Genomic DNA, 16,305 nt, shown 5'->3' with positions numbered 1-16,305 from the left:
AACGGTCCCGATTTCGAGTCTCGGTCGGGCACACAGTTTTCATCTGCCAGGAAGTTTCATATCAGCACACACTCCGCTGCAGAGTGAAAGTCTCATCCTGGAAACATCCCCGAGGCTGTGGCTAAGCCATGTCTCCGCTATATCCTTTCTTTCAGGAGTGCTAGTTCTGCAAGGTTCGCAGGAGAGCTTCTGTAAAGTTTGGAAGGTAGGAGACGAGATACTGGCAGAAAAAAAGCTTTGAGTACCAGGCGTGAGTCGTGCTTCGGTAGCTCAGTTGGTAAAGCACTTGCCCGCGAAATGCAATGGTCCCGAGTTCGAGTCTCGGTCGGGCACACAGTTTTCATCTGCCAGGAAGTTTCATATCAGCGCACACTCTGCTGCAGAGTGAAAGTCTCATTCTGGAAACATCCCCCAGGCTGTGGCTAAGCCATGTCTCCGCTATATCCTTACTTTCAGGAGTGCTAGTTCTGCAAGGTTCGCAGGAGAGCTTCTGTAAAGTTTGGGAGGTAGGAGACGAGATACTGGCAGAAGTAAAGCTGTGAGTACCGGGCGTGAGTCGTGCTTCGGTACCTCAGTTGGTAGAGCACTTGCGCCCGAAAGGCAAGGTCCCGAGTTCGAGTCTCGGTCGGGCACACAGTTTTCATCTGCCAGGAAGTTTCATATCAGCGCACACTCCGCTGCAGAGTGAAAGTCTCATTCTGGAAACATCCCCCAGGCTGTGGCTAAGCCATGTCTCCGCTATATCCTTTCTTTCAGGAGTGATAGTTCTGCAAGGTTCGCAGGAGAGCTTCTGTAAAGTTTGGAAGGTAGGAGACGAGATACTGGCAGAAGTAAAGCTGTGAGTACCGGGCGTGAGTCATGCTTGGGTAGCTCAGTTAGTAGAGCACTTGCCCACAAAAGGCAAAGGTCCAGAGTTCGAGTCTCGGTCGGGCACACAGTTTTCATCTGCCAGGAAGTTTCATATCGGCGCACACTCCGCTGCAGAGTGAAAGTCTCTTTCTGGAAACATCCCCCAGGCTGTGGCTAAGCCATGTCTCCGCTATATCCTTTCTTTCAGGAGTGCTAGTTCTGCAAGGTTCAAAGGAGAGCTTCTGTAGTGTTAGGAAGGTAGGAGACGAGATACTGGCAGAAGTAAAGCTGTGAGTACCGGGCGTGAGTCGTGCTTCGGTAGCTCAGTTGGTAGAGCACTTGCCCAAGAAAGGCAAAGGTCCCGAGTTCGAGTATCGGTCGGGCACACAGTTTTCATCTGCCAGGAAGTTTCATATCAGCGCACACTCCGCTGCAGAGTGAAAGTCTCATTCTGGAAACATCCCCCAGGCTGTGGCTAAGCCATGTCTCCGCTATATCCTTTCTTTCAGGAGTGCTAGTTCTGCAAGGTTCGCAGGAGAGCTTCTGTAAAGTTTGGAAGGTAGGAGACGAGATACTGGCAGAAGTAAAGCTGTGAGTACCGGGCGTGAGTCGTGCTTCGGTAGCTCAGTTGGTAGAGCACTTGCCCGCGAAATGCAATGGTCCCGAGTTCGAGTCTCGGTCAGGCACACAGTTTTCATCTGCCAGGAAGTTTCATATCAGCGCACACTCTGCTGCAGAGTGAAGGTCTCATTCTGGAAACATCCCCCAGGCTGTGGCTAAGCCATGTCTCCGCTATATCCTTTCTTTCAGGAGTGCTAGTTCTGCAAGGTTCGCAGGAGAGCTTCTGTAAAGTTTGGAAGGTAGGAGACGAGATACTGGCAGAAGTAAAGCTGTGAGTACCGGGCGTGAGTCGTGCGTCGGTAGCTCAGTTGGTAGAGCACTTGCCCGCGAAAGGCAAAGGTCCCGAGTTCGAGTCTCGGTCGGGCACACAGTTTTCATCTGCCAGGAAGTTTCATATCAGCGCACACTCCGCTGCAGAGTGAAAGTCTCATTCTGGAAACATCCCCCAGGCTGTGGCTAAGCCATGTCTCCGCTATATCCTTTCTTTCAGGGGTGCTAGTTCTGCAAGGTTCGCAGGAGAGCTTCTGTAAAGTTTGGAAGGTAGGAGACGAGATACTGGCAGAAGTAAAGCTGTGAGTACCGGGCGTGAGTCGTGCTTCGGTGGCTCAGTTGGTAGAGCACTTGCACGCGAAAGGCAAAGGTCCCGAGTTCGAGTCTCGGTCGGGCACACAGTTTTCATTACCAGGAGGTTTCATATCAGCGCACACTCCGGTGCAGAGTGAAAGTCTCATTCTGGAAACATCCCCCAGGCTGTGGCTAAGCCATGTATCCGCTATTTCCTTTCTTTCATGAGTGCTAGTTCTGCAAGGTTCGCAGGAGAGCTTCTGTAAAGTTTGGAAGGTAGGAGACGAGATACTGGCAGAAGTAAAGCTGTGAGTACCGGGTGGGAGTCATGCTTGGGTAGCTCAGTTGGTATAGCACTTGCCCCCGAAAGGCAAAGGTCCCGATTTCGAGTCTCGGTCGGGCACACAGTTTTCATCTGCCAGGTAGTTTCATATCAGCGCACACTCCGCTGCAGAGTGAAAGTCTCATTCCGGAAACATCCCCCAGGCTGTGGCTAAGCCATGTCTCCGCTATATCCTTTCTTTCAGGAGTGCTAGTTCTGCAAGGTTCAAAGGAGAGCTTTTGTAAAGTTTGGAATGTAGGAGACGAGATACTGGCAGAAGTAAAGCTGTGAGTGCCGGGCGTGAGTCGTGCTTCGGTAGCTCAGTTGGTAGAGCACTGGCCCGCGAAACTCAAAGGTCCCGAGTTCGAGTCTCGGTCGTGCACACAGTTTACATCTGCCGGGAAGTTTCATATCAGCGCACACTCCGCTGCAGAGTGAAAGTCTCATTCTGGAAACATCCCCCAGGCTGTGGCTAAGCCATGTCTCCGCTATATCCTTTCTTTCAGGAGTGCTAGTTCTGCAAGGTTCGCAGGAGAGCTTCTGTAAAGTTTGGAAGGTAGGAGACGAGATACTGGCAGAAGTAAAGCTGTGAGTACCGGGCGTGAGTCGTGCTTCGGTAGCTCAGTTGGTAGAGCACTTGCCCGCGAAAGGCAAAGGTCCCGAGTTCGAGTCTCGGTCGGGCCCGCAGTTTTCATCTGCCAGGAAGTTTCTTATCAGCGCACACTCCGCTGCAGAGTGAAAGTCTCATTCTGGAAACATCCCCGAGGCTGTGGCTAAGCCATGTCTCCGCTATATCCTTTCTTTCAGGAGTGCTAGTTCTGCAAGGTTCAGAGGAGAGCTTTTGTAAAGTTTGGAAGGTAGGAGACGAGATACTGGCAGAAGTAAAGCTGTGAGTGCCGGAAGTGAGTCGTGCTTCGGTAGCTCAGTTGGTAGAGCACTGGCCAGCGAAAGGCAAAGGTCCCGAGTTCGAGTCTCGGTCGGGCACACAGTTTTCAACTGCCGGGAAGTTTCATATCAGCGCACACTCCGCTGCAGAGTGAAAGTCTCATTCTGGAAACATCCCCCAGGCTGTGGCTATGCCATGTCTCCGCTATATCCTTTCTTTCAGGAGTGCTAGTTCTGCAAGGTTCGCAGGAGAGCTTCTGTAAAGTTTGGAAGGTAGGAGACGAGATACTGGCAGAAGTAAAGCTGTGAGTACCGGGCGTGAGTCGTGCTTCGGTAGCTCAGTTGGTAGAGCACTTGCCCGCGAAAGGCAAAGGTCCAGAGTTCGAGTCTCGGTCGGGCACGCAGTTTTCATCTGCCAGGAAGTTTCATAGCAGCGCACACTCCGCTGCAGAGTGAAAGTCTCATTCTGGAAACATCCCCGAGGCTGTGGCTAAGCCATGTCTCCGCTATATCCTTTCTTTCAGGAGTGCTAGTTCTGCAAGGTTCAAAGGAGAGCTTTTGTAAAGTTTGGAAGGTAGGAGACGAGATACTGGCAGAAGTAAAGCTGTGAGTGCCGGAAGTGAGTCGTGCTTCGGTAGCTCAGTTGGTAGAGCACTGGCCCGCGAAAGGCAAAGGTCCCGAGTTCGAGTCTCGGTCGGGCACACAGTTTTCAACTGCCGGGAAGTTTCATATCAGCGCACACTCCGCTGCAGAGTGAAAGTCTCTTTCTGGAAACATCCCCCAGGCTGTGGCTAAGCCATGTCTCCGCTATATCCTTTCTTTCAGGAGTGCTAGTTCTGCAAGGTTCGCAGGAGAGCTTCTGTAAAGTTTGGAAGGTAGGAGACGAGATACTGGCAGAAGTAAAGCTGTGAGTACCAGGCGTGAGTCGTGCTTGGGTAGCTCAGTTGGTAGAGCACTTGCCCGCGAAAGGCGAAGGTCCCGAGTTCGAGTCTCGGTCGGGCACACAGTTTTCATCTGCCAGGAAGTTTCATATCAGCGCACAGTCCGCTGCAGAGTGAAAGTCTCATTCTGGAAACATCCCCCAGGCTGTGGCTAAGCCATGTCTCCGCTATATCCTTTCTTTCAGGAGTGCTAGTTCTGCAAGGTTCAAAGGAGAGCTTTTGTAAAGTTTGGAAGGTAGGAGACGAGATACTGGCAGAAGTAAAGCTGTGAGTGCCGGGCGTGAGTCGTGCTTCGGTAGCTCAGTTGGTAGAGCACTGGCCCGCGAAAGGCAAAGGTCCCGAGTTCGAGTCTCGGTCGGCCACACAGTTTTCATCTGCCGGGAAGTTTCATATCAGCACACACTCCGCTGCAGAGTGAAAGTCTCATTCTGGAAACATCCCCCAGGCTATGGCTAAGCCATGTCTCCGCTATATCCTTTCTTTCAGGAGTGCTAGTTCTGCAAGGTTCGCTGGAGAGCTTCTGTAAAGTTTGGAAGGTAGGAGACGAGATACTGGCAGAAGTAAAGCTGTGAGTACCGGGCGTGAGTCGTGCTTCGGTAGCTCAGTTGGTAGAGCACTTGCCCGCGAAAGGCAAAGGTCCCGAGTTCGAGTCTCGGTCGGGCACACAGTTTTCATCTGCCAGGAAGTTTCATATCAGCGCACACTCAGCTGCAGAGTGAAAGTCTCATTCTGGAAACATCCCCGAGGCTGTGGCTATGCCATGTCTCCGCTATATCCTTTCTTTCAGGAGTGCTAGTTTTGCAAGGTTCGCAGGAGAGCTTCTGTAAAGTTTGGAAGGTAGGAGACGAGATACTGGCAAAAGAAAAGCTGTGAATACCGGGCGTGAGTCGTGCTTGGGTAGCTCAGTTATTAGAGCACTTGCCCGCGAAAGGCAAAGGTCTCGAGTTCGAGTCTCGGTCGGGCACACAGTTTTCATCTGCCAGGAAGTTTCATAATAGCGCACACTCAGCTGCAGAGTGAAAGTCTCATTCTGGAAACATCCCCCAGGCTGTGGCTAAGCCATGTCTCCGCTATATCCTTTCTTTCATGACTGCTAGTTCTGCAAGGTTCGCAGGAGAGCTTCTGTAAAGTTTGGAAGGTAGGAGACGAGATACTGGCACAAGTAAAGCTGTGAGTACCGGGCGTGAGTCGTGCTTCGGTAGCTCAGTTTGTAGAGCACTTGCCCGCAAAAGGCAAAGGTCCCGAGTTCGAGTCTCGGTCGGGCACACAGTTTTCATCTGCCAGGAAGTTTCATATCAGCGCACACTCAGCTGCAGAGTGAAAGTCTCCTTCTGGAAACATTCCCCAGGCTGTGGCTAAGCCATGTCTCCGCTATATCCTTTCTTTGAGGAGTGCTAGTTCTGCAAGGTTCGCAGGAGAGCTTCAGTAAAGTTTGGAAGGTAGCAGACGAGATACTGGCAGAAGTAAAGCTGTGAGTACAGGGCGTGAGTCGTGCTTCGGTAGCTCAGTTGGTAGAGCACTTGCCCGTGAAAGGCAAAGGTCCCGAGTTCGAGTCTCGGTCGGGCACACAGTTTTCATCTGCCAGGAAGTTTCATATCAGCGCACACTCACCTGCAGAGTGAAAGTCTCCTTCTGGAAACATCCCCCAGGCTGTGGCTAAGCCATGTCTCTGCTATATCCTTTCTTTCAGGAGTGCTAGTTCTGCAAGGTTCGCAGGAGAGCTTCTGTAATGTTTGGAAGGTAGAAGACGAGATACTGGCAGATGTAAAGCTGTGAGTACCGGGCGTGAATCGTGCTTGGGTAGCTCAGTTATTAGAGCACTTGCCGCGCAAAAGGCAAAGGCCCCGAGTTCGAGTCTCGGTCGGGCAAACAGTTTTCATCTGCCAGGAAGTTTCATAATAGCGCACACTCAGCTGCAGAGTGAAAGTCTCATTCTGGAAACATCCCCCAGGCTGTGGCTAAGCCATGTCTCCGCTATATCCTTTCTTTCATGACTGCTAGTTCTGCAAGGTTCGCAGGAGAGCTTCTGTAAAGTTTGGAAGGTAGGAGACGAGATACTGGCACAAGTAAAGCTGTGAGTACCGGGCGTGAGTCGTGCTTGAGTAGCTCAGTTGGTAGAGCACTTGCCCGCGAAAGGCAAAGGTCCCGAGTTCGAGTCTCGGTCGGGCACACAGTTTTCATCTACTAGGAAGTTTCATATCAGCGCACACTCCGCTGCAGAGTGAAAGTCTCATTCTGGAAACATCCCCCAGGCTATGGCTAAGCCATGTCTCCGCTATATCCTTTCTTTCAGGAGTGCTAGTTCTGCAAGGTTCGCAGGAGAGCTTCTGTAAAGTTTGGAAGGTAGGAGACGAGATACTGGCAGAAGTAAAGCTGTGAGTACCGGGCGTGAGTCGTGCTTCGGTAGCTCAGTTGGTAGAGCACTTGCCCGCAAAAGGCAAAGGTCCCGAGTTCGAGTCTCGGTAGGGCACACAGTTTTCATCTGCCAGGAAGTTTCTTATCAGCGCACACTCAGCTGCAGAGTGAAAGTCCCCTTCTGGAAACATCCCCCAGGCTGTGGCTAAGCCATGTCTCCGCTATATCCTTTCTTTGAGGAGTGCTAGTTCTGCAAGGTTCGCAGGAGAGCTTCAGTAAAGTTTGGAAGGTAGGAGACGAGATACTGGCAGAAGTAAAGCTGTGAGTACCGGGCGTGAGTCGTGCTTCGGTAGCTCAGTTGGTAGAGCACTTGCCTGCGAAACCAGGAAGTTTCATATTAGCGCACACTCCGCTGCAGAGTGAAAGTCTCATTCTGGAAACATCCCCCAGGCTGTGGTAAGCCATGTCTCTGCTATATCTTTTCTTTCAGGAGTGCTAGTTCTGCAAGGTTCGCATCAAAGCTTCTGTAAAGTTTGGAAGGTAGGAGACGATATACTGGCAGAAGTAAAGCTGTGTGTACCAGGCGTGAGTCGTGCTTCGGTAGCTCAGTTGGTAGAGGACTTTCCCGCGAAAGGCAAAGGTCCCGAGTTCGAGTTTCGGTCGGGCACACAGTTTTCATGTGCCAGGAAGTTTCATATCAGCGCACACTCCGCTGCAGAGGAAAGTCTCATTCTGGAAACATCCCCCAGGCTGTGGCTAAGCCATGTCTCCGCTATATCCTTTCTTTCAGGACTGCTAGTTCTGCAAGGTTCGCAGGAGAGCTTCTGTAAAGTTTGGAAGGTAGGAGACGAGTTACTGGCAGAAGAAAAGCTGTGAGTACCGGGTGTGAGTCGTGCTTCAGTAGCTCAGTTGGTAGAGCACTTGCCCACGAAAGGCAAAGGTCCCGAGTTCGAGTCTCGGTCGGGCACACAGTTTTCATCTGCCAGGAAGTTTCATATCAGCACACACTCCGCTGCAGAGTGAAAGTCTCATTCTGGAAACATCCCCCAGGCTGTGGCTAAGCCATGTCTCCGCTATATCCTTTCTTTCATGACTGCTAGTTCTGCAAGGTTAGCAGGAGAGCTTCTGTAAAGTTTGGAAGGTAGGAGAGGAGATACTAGCAAAAGTAAAGCTGTGAGTACCGGGCGTGAGTCGTGCTTGGGTAGCTCAGTTAGTAGAGCACTTGCCCGCGAAAGGCAAAGGTCCCGAGTTCGAGTCTCGGTCGGGCACACAGTTTTCATCTGCCAGGAAGTTTCATATCAGCGCACACTCCGCTGCAGAGTGAAAGTCTCATTCTGGAAACATCCCCCAGGCTATGGCTAAGCCATGTCTCCGCTATATCCTTTCTTTCAGGAGTGCTAGTTCTGAAAGGTTCGCAAGAGAGCTTCTGTAAAGTTTGGAAGGTAGGAGACGAGATACTGGCAGAAGTAAAGCTGTGAGTACCGGGCTAGTGTCGTGCTTCGGTAGCTCAGTTGGTAGAGCACTTTCCCGCGAAAGGCAAAGGTCCCGAGTTCGAGTCTCGGTCGGTCACACAGTTTTCATCTGCCAGGAAGTTTCATATCAGCGCACACTCCGCTGCAGAGTGAAAGTCTCATTCTGGAAACTTCCCCCAGGCTGTGGCTAAGCCATGTCTCCGCTATATCCTTTCTTTCACGAGTGCTAGTTCTGCAAGTTTCGCAGGAGAGCTTCTGTAAAGTTTGGAAGGTAGGAGACGAGATACTGGCAGAAGTAAAGCTGTGAGTACCGGGCGTGAGTCGTGCTTCGGTAGCTCAGTTGGTAGAGCACTTGCCCGCGAAAGGCAAAGGCCCCGAGTTCGAGTCTCGGTCTGGCACACAGTTTTCATCTGCCAGGATGTTTCATATCAGCGCACACTCCGCTGCAGAGTGAAAGTCTCATTCTGGAAACATCCCCCAGGCTGTGGCTAAGCCATGTCTCCGCTATATCCTTTCTTTCAGGAGTGCTAGTTCTGCAAGGTTCGCAGGAGAGCTTCTGTAAAGTTTGGAAGATAGGAGACGAGATACTGGCAGAAGTAAAGCTGTGAGTACCGTGCGTGAGATGTGCTTCGGTAGCTCAGTTGGTAGAGCACTTGCCCGCGAAAGGCAAAGGTCCGAGTTCGAGTCTCGGTCGGGCACACAGTTGTCATCTGCCAGGAAGTTTCATATCAGCGCACACTCCGCTGCAGAGTGAAAGTCTCATTCTGGAAACATCCCCGAGGCTGTGGCTAAGCCATGTCTCCGCTATATCCTTTCTTTCATGACTGCTAGCTCTGCAAGTTTCGCAGTAGAGCTTCTGTAAAGTTTGGAAGGTAGGAGACGAGATACTGGCAGAAGTAAAGCTGTGAGTACCGGGCGTGAGTCGTGCTTTGGTAGCTCAGTTATTAGAGCACTTGCCCGCAAAAGGCAAAGGTCCCGATTTCGAGTCTCGGTCGGGCACACAGTTTTCATCTGCCAGGAAGTCTCATATCAGCGCACACTCCGCTGCAGAGTGAAAGTCTCATTCTGGAAACATCCCCCAGGCTGTGGCTAAGCCATGTCTCCGCTATATCCTTTCTGTCATGACTGCTAGCTCTGCAAGGTTCGCAGGAGAGCTTCTGTAAAGTTTGGAAGGTAGGAGACGAGATACTGGCAGAAGTAAAGCCGTGAGTACCGGGCGTGAGTCGTGCTTGGGTAGCTCATTTGGTAGAGCACTTGCCCGCGAAAGGCAACGGGCCCGATTTCGAGTCTCGGTCGGGCACACAGTTTTCATCTGCCAGGAAGTTTCATATCAGCGCACACTCCGCTGCAGAGTGAAAGTCTCATTCTGGAAACATCCCCCAGGCTGTGGCTAAGCCATGTCTCCGCTATATCCTTTCTTTCAGGAGTGCTAATTCTGCAAGTTTCGCAGGAGAGCTTCTGTAACGTTTGGAAGGTAGGAGACGAGATACTGGCAGAAGTAAAGCTGTGAGTACCGGGCGTGAGTCGTGCCTCGGTAGCTCAGTTGATATAGCACTTGCCCGCGAAAGGCAAAGGTCCCGATTTCGAGTCTCGGTCGGGCACACAGTTTTCATCTGCCAGGAAGTTTCATATCAGCGCACACTCCGCTGCAGAGTGAAAGTCTCATTCTGGAAACATCCCCCAGGCTGTGGCTAAGCCATGTCTCCGCTATATCCTTTCTTTCAGGAGTGCTAGTTCTGCAAGGTTCGCAGGAGAGCTTCTGTAATGTTTGGAAGGTAGGAGACGAGATACTGGCAGAAGTAAAGCTGTGAGTACCGGGCGTGAGTCGTGCTTGGGTAGCTCAGTTGGTAGAGCACTTGCACGCGAAAGGCAAAGGTCCCGTGTTCGAGTCTCGGTCGGGCACACAGTTTTCATCTGCCAGGAAGTTTCATATCAGCGCACAATCCGCTGCAGAGTGAAAGTCTCATTCTGGAAACATCCCCCAGGCTATGGGTAAGCCATGTCTCCGCTATATCCTTACTTTCAGGAGTGCTAGTTCTGCAAGGTTCGCAGGAGAGCTTCTGTAAAGTTTGGAAGGTAGGAGACGAGATACTGGCAGAAGTAAATCTGTGAGTACCAGGCGTGAGTCGTGCTTGGGTAGCTCAGTTGGTAGAGCACTTGCCCGCGAAAGGCAAAGGTCCCGAGTTGGAGTCTCGGTCGGGCACACAGTTTCATCTGCCAGGAAGTTTCATATCAGCGCACACTCCGCTGCAGAGTGAAAGTCTCATTCTGGAAACTTCCCCCAGGCTGTGGCTAAGCCATGTCTCCGCTATATCCTTTCTTTCATGAGTGCTAGTTCTGCAAGGTTCGCAGGAGAGCTTCTGTAAAGTTTGGAAGGTAGGAGACGAGATACTGGCAGAAGTAAAGCTGTGAGTACCGGGCGTGAGTCGTGCTTCGGTAGCTCAGTTGGTAGAGCACTTGCCCGCGAAAGGCAAAGGTCCCGAGTTCGAGTCTCGGTCGGGCACACAGTTTTCATCTGCCAGGAAGTTTCATATCAGCGCACACTCCGCTGCAGAGTGAAAGTCTCATTCTGGAAACATCCCCCAGGCTGTGGCTAAGCCATGTCTCCGCTATATCCTTTCTTTCAGGAGTGCTAGTTCTGCAAGGTTCGCAGGAGAGCTTCTGTAAAGTTTGGTAGGTAGGAGACGAGATACTGGCAGAAGAAAAGCTGTGAGTACCGGGTGTGAGTCATGCTTCGGTAGCTCAGTTGGTAGAGCACTTGCCCGCGAAAGGCAAAGTTCCCGAGTTCGAGTCTCCGTCGGGCACACAGTTTTCATCTGCCAGGAAGTTTCATATCAGCGCACACTCCACTGCAGAGTGAAAGTCTCATTCTGGAAACATCCCCCAGGCTGTGGCTAAGCCATGTCTCCGCTATATCCTTTCTTTCAGGAGTGCTAGTTCTGCAAGGTTCGCAGGAGAGCTTCTGTAAAGTTTGGAAGGTAGGAGACGAGATACTGGCAGAAGTAAAGCTGTGAGTACCGGGCGTGAGTCGTGCTTGGGTAGCTCAGTTGGTAGAGCACTTGCCCGCGAGAGGCAAAGGTCCCGAGTTCGAGTCTCGGTCGGGCACACAGTTTTCATCTGCCAGGAAGTTTCATATCAGCGCACACTCCGCTGCAGAGTGGAAGTCTCATTCTGGAAACATCCCCCAGGCTATGGGTAATCCATGTCTCCGCTATATCCTTACTTTCAATAGTGCTAGTTCTGCAAGGTTCGCAGGAGAGTTTCTGTAAAGTTTGGAAGGTAGGAGACGAGATACTGGCAGAAGTAAAGCTGTGAGTACCGGGCGTGAGTCGTGCTTGGGTAGCTCAGTTGGTAGAGCATTTGCCCGCCAAAGGCAAAGGTCCCGAGTTCGAGTCTCGGTCGGGCACACAGTTTTCATCTGCCAGGATGTTTCATATCAGCGCACACTCCGCTGCAGAGTGAAAGTCTCATTCTGGAAACATCCCCGAGGCTGTGGCTAAGCCATGTCTCCGCTATATCCTTTCTTTCAGGAGTGCTAGTTCTGCAAGGATCGCAGAAGAGCTTCTGTAAAGTTTGGAAGGTAGGAGACGAGATACTGGCAGAAGTAAAGCTGTGAGTACCGGGCGTGAGTCGTGCTTTAGTAGCTCAGTTGGTAGAGCACTTGCCCGCAAAAGGCAAAGGTCCCGAGTTCGAGTCTCGGTCGGGCACACAATTTTCATCTGCCAGGAAGTTTCATATCAGCACACACTCCGCTGCAGAGTGAAAGTCTCATTCTGGAAACGTCCCCCAGGCTGTGGCTAAGCCATGTCTCCGCTATATCCTTTCATTCATGAGTGCTAGTTCTGCAAGGTTCGCAGGAGAGCTTCTGTAAAGTTTGGAAGGTAGGAGACGAGATACTGGCAGAAGTAAAGCTGTGAGTACCGGGCGTGAGTCGTGCTTGGGTAGCTCAGTTGGTAGAGGACTTGCCCGCCAAAGGCAAAGGTCCCGAGTTCGAGTCTCGGTCGGGCACACAGTTTTCATCTGCCAGGAATTTTTATATCAGGGCACACTCCGCTGCAGAGTGAAAGTCTCATTCTGGAAACATCCCCCAGGCTGTGGCTAAGCCATGTCTCCGCTATATCCTTTCTTTCAGGAGTGCTAGTTCTGCAAGGTTCGCAGGAGAGCTTCTGTAAAGTTTGGAAGGTAGGAGACGAGACACTGGCAGAAGTAAAGCTGTGAGTACCGGGCGTGAGTCGTGCTTAGGTAGCTCAGTTATTAGAGCACTTGCCCGCGAAAGGCAAAGGTCCCGAGTTCGAGTCTCGGTCGGGCACACAGTTTTCATCTGCCAGGATGTTTCATATCAGCGCACACTCCGCTGCAGAGTGAAAGTCTCATTCTGGAAACATCCCCCAGGCTATGGGTAAGCCATGTCTCCGCTATATCCTTACTTTCAGGAGTGCTAGTTCTGCAAGGTTCGCAGGAGAGCTTCTGTAAAGTTTGGAAGGTAGGAGACGAGATACTGGCAGACGTCAGGCTGTGAGTACCGGGCGTAAGACGTGCTTGGGTAGCTCAGTTGGTAGAGCACTTGCCCGCGAAAGCCAAAGGTCCCGAGTTCGAGTCTCGCTCTGGCACACAGTTTTCATCTGCCGGGAAGTTTCATATCAGCGCACACTCCGCTGCAGAGTGAAAGTCTCCTTCTGGAAACATCCCCCAGGCTGTGGCTATGCCATGTCTCCGCTATGTCTTTTCTTTCAGGAGTGCTAGTTCTGCAAGGTTCGCAGGAGAGCTTCTGTAAAGTTTGGAAGGTAGGAGACGAGACACTGGCAGAAGAAAAGCTGTGAGTACCGGGTGTGAGTCGTGCTTCGGTAGCTCAGTTGGTAGAGCACTTGCCCGCGAAAGGCAAAGGTCCCGAGTTCGAGTCTCGGTCGGGCACACAGTTTTCATCTGCCAGGAAGTTTCATATCAGCGCACACTCCGCTGCAGAGTGAAAGTTTCATTCTGGAAACATCCCCCAGGCTGTGGCTAAGCCATGTCTCCGCTATATCCTTTCTTTCAGGAGTGCTAGTTCTGCAAGGTTCGCAGGAGAGCTTCTGTAAAATTTGGAAGGTAAGTGACGAGATACTGGCAGAAGTAAAGCTGTGAGTACCGGGCTTGAGTCGTGCTTGGGTAGCTTAGTTGGTAGAGCACTTGCCCGCGAAAGGCAAAGGTCCCGAGTTCGAGTCTCGGTCGGGCACACAGTTTTCATCTGCCAGGAAGTTTCATATCAGCGCACACTCCGCTGCAGAGTGAAAGTCTCATTCTGGAAACATCCCCCAGGCTGTGGCTAAGCCATGTCTCCGCTATATCCTTTCTTTCAGGAGTGCTAGTTCTGCAAGGTTCGCAGGAGAGCTTCTGTAAATTTTGGAAGGTAGGAGACGAGATACTGGCAGAAGTAAAGCTGTGAGTACCGGGCGTGAGTCGTGCTTTGGTAGCTCAGTTGATAGAGCACTTGCCCGCGAAAGGCAAAGGTCCCGAGTTCGAGTCTCGTTCGGGCACACAGTTTTCATCTGCCAGGATGTTTCATATCAGCGCACACTCCGCTGCAGAGTGAAAGTCTCATTCTGGAAACATCCCCCAGGCTGTGGCTAAGCCATGTCTCCGCTATATCCTTTCTTTCAGGAGTGCTAGTTCTGCAAGGTTCGCAGAAGAGCTTCTGTAAAGTTTGGAAGGTAGGAGACGAGATACTGGCAGAAGTAAAGCTGTGAGTACCGTGCGTGAGTCGTGCTTCGGTAGCTCAGTTGGTAGAGCACTTGCCCACAAAAGGCAAAGGTCCCGAGTTCGAGTCTCGATCGGTCACACAGTTTTCATCTGCCAGGAAGTTTCATATCAGCGCACACTCCGCTGCAGAGTGGAAGTCTCATTCTGGAAACATCCCCCAGGCTGTGGCTAAGCCATGTCTCCGCTATATCCTTTCTTTCAGGAGTGCTAGTTCTGAAAGGTTCGCAGGAGAGCTTCTGTAAAGTGTGGAAGGTAGGAGACGAGATACTGGCAGAAGTAAAGCTGTGAGTACCGGGCGTGAGTCGTGCTTGGGTAGCTCAGTTGGTAGAACACTTGCCCGCGAAAGGCAAAGGTCCCGAGTTCGAGTCTCGGTCGGGCACACAGTTTTCATCTGCCAGGAAGTTTCATATCAGCGCACACTCCGCTGCAGAGTGAAAGTCTGATTCTGGAAACATCCCCCAGGCTGTGGCTAAGCCATGTCTCCGCTATATCCTTTCTTTCATGACTGCTAGTTCTGCAAGGTTCGCAGGAGAGCTTCTGTAAAGTTTGGAAGGTAGGAGACGAGATACTGGCATACTCCTACTCTGCCAGTATCTCGTCTCCTACATTCCAAACTTTACAGAAGCTCTCCTGCGAACCTTGCAGAACTAGCACTCCTGAAAGAAAGGATATAGCGGAGACATGGCTTAGCCACAGCCTGGAGGATGTTTCCAGAATGAGACTTTCACTCTGCAGCGGAGTGTGCGCTGATATGAAACATCCTGTAATGTTTGGAAGGTACGAGACGAGATACTGGCAGAAGTAAAGCTGTGAGTACCGGGCGTGAGCCGTGCTTCGGTAGCTCAGTTGGTAGAGCACTTGCCCGTGAAAGGCAAAGGTCCCGAGTTCGAGTCTCGGTCGGGCACACAGTTTTCGTCTGCCAGGATGTTTTTATATCAGCGCACACTCCGCTGCAGAGTGAAAGTCTCATTCTGGAAACATCCCCCAGGCTAGGGCTAAGGCATGTCTCCGCTATATCCTCTCTTTCATGAGTGCTAGTTCTGCAAGGTTCGCAGGAGAGCTTCTGCAAAGTTTGGAAGGTAGGAGACGAGATACTGGCAGAAGTAAAGCTGTGAGTACCGGGCATAAGTCGTGCTTCGGTAGCTCAGTTGGTAGAGCACTTGCCCGCGAAAGGCAAAGGTCCCGAGTTCGAGTCTCTGTCGGGCACACAGTTTTCATCTGCCAGGAAGTTTCATATCAGCGCACACTCCGCTGCAGAGTGAAAGTCTCATTCTGGAAACATCCCCCAGGCTGTGGCTAAGCCATGTCTCCGCCATATCCTTTCTTTCAGGAGTGCTAGTTCTGCAAGGTTCGCAGGAGAGCTTCTGTAAAGTTTGGAAGGTAGGAGACGAGATACTGGCAGAAGAAAAGTTGTGAATATCGGGCGTGAGTCGAGCTTCGGTAGCTCAGTTGGTAGAGCACTTGCCCGCGAAAGGCAAAGGTCCCGAGTTCGAGTCTCGGTCGGGCAAACAGTTTTCATCTGCCAGGAAGTTTCATATCAGCGCACACTCCGCTGCAGAGTGAAAGTCTCATTCTGGAAACACCCCCCAGGCTGTGGCTAAGCCATGTCTCCGCTATATCCTTTCTTTCAGGAGTGCTAGTTCTGCAAGGTTCGCAGGAGACCTTCAGTAAAGTTTGGAAGGTAGGAGACGAGGTACTGGCAGAAGTAATGCTGTGAGTACCCGGCGTGAGTCGTGCTTCGGTAGCTCAGTTGGTAGAGCACTTGCCCGCGAAAGGCTAAGGTCCCGAGTTCGAGTCTCGGTCGGGCACACGGTTTTCATCTGCCAGGAAGTTTCATATCAGCGCACACTCCGCTGCAGAGTGAAAGTCTCATTCTGGAAACATCCCCGAGGCTGTGGCTAAGCCATGTCTCCGCAAAATCCTTTCTTTCAGGAGTGCTAGTTCTGCAAGGTTCGCAGGAGAGCTTCTGTAAAGTTTGGAAGGTAGGAGACCAGATACTGGCAGAAGTAAAGCTGTGAGTACCGTGCGTGAGTCGTGCTCCGGTAGCTCAGTTGGTAGAGCACTTGCCCGCGAAAGGCTAAGGTCCCGAGTTCGAGTCTCGGTCGGGCACACAGTTTTCATCTGCCAGGAAGTTTCATATCAGCGCACACTCCGCTGCAGAGTGAAAGTCTCATTCTGGAAACAACCCCGAGGCTGTGGCTAAGCCATGTCTCCGCTATATCCTTTCTTTCAGGAGTGCTAGTTCTGCAAGGTTCGCAGGAGAGCTTCTGTAAAATTTGGAAGGTGGGAGACGAGATACTGGCAGAAGTAAAGCTGTGAGTACCGGGCGTGAGTCGTGCTTCGGTAGCTCAGTTGGTAGAGCACTTGCCCGCGAAAGGCAAAGGTCCCGAGTTCGAGTCTCTGTCGGGCACACAGTTTTCATCTGCCAGGAAGTTTCATATCAGCGCACACTCCGCTGCAGAGTAAAAGTCTCATTCTGGAAACATCCCCCAGGCTGTGGCTAAGCCATGTCTCCGCTATATCCTCTCTTTCATGAGTGCTAGTTCTGCAAGGTTCGCAG

General features: G+C 51.6%; 4 non-coding genes across 4 annotated transcripts; all 4 read left to right on the top strand.

The window, feature by feature from the left end:
* The first annotated feature begins 2,966 nt into the window (after positions 1-2,966).
* Positions 2,967-3,043, top strand: Trnas-cga (transfer RNA serine (anticodon CGA)). The gene has a single exon. It is a non-coding gene; the product is annotated as a tRNA-Ser (tRNA).
* A 2,631-nt stretch (positions 3,044-5,674) lies between these two features.
* Positions 5,675-5,749, top strand: Trnas-uga (transfer RNA serine (anticodon UGA)). Its single transcript has one exon. It is a non-coding gene; the product is annotated as a tRNA-Ser (tRNA).
* A 5,593-nt stretch (positions 5,750-11,342) lies between these two features.
* Positions 11,343-11,415, top strand: Trnaw-cca (transfer RNA tryptophan (anticodon CCA)). The gene has a single exon. It is a non-coding gene; the product is annotated as a tRNA-Trp (tRNA).
* A 3,160-nt stretch (positions 11,416-14,575) lies between these two features.
* Trnas-uga (transfer RNA serine (anticodon UGA)) lies at positions 14,576-14,650 on the top strand. Its single transcript has one exon. It is a non-coding gene; the product is annotated as a tRNA-Ser (tRNA).
* The last annotated feature ends 1,655 nt before the right edge of the window (positions 14,651-16,305 follow it).

Source organism: Schistocerca serialis, chromosome 9, assembly GCF_023864345.2.
Source record: "Schistocerca serialis cubense isolate TAMUIC-IGC-003099 chromosome 9, iqSchSeri2.2, whole genome shotgun sequence".
In the NCBI taxonomy this organism is placed as follows: Eukaryota; Metazoa; Arthropoda; class Insecta; order Orthoptera; family Acrididae; genus Schistocerca; species Schistocerca serialis.
This window is presented reverse-complemented; position numbering and strand designations above follow the sequence as displayed.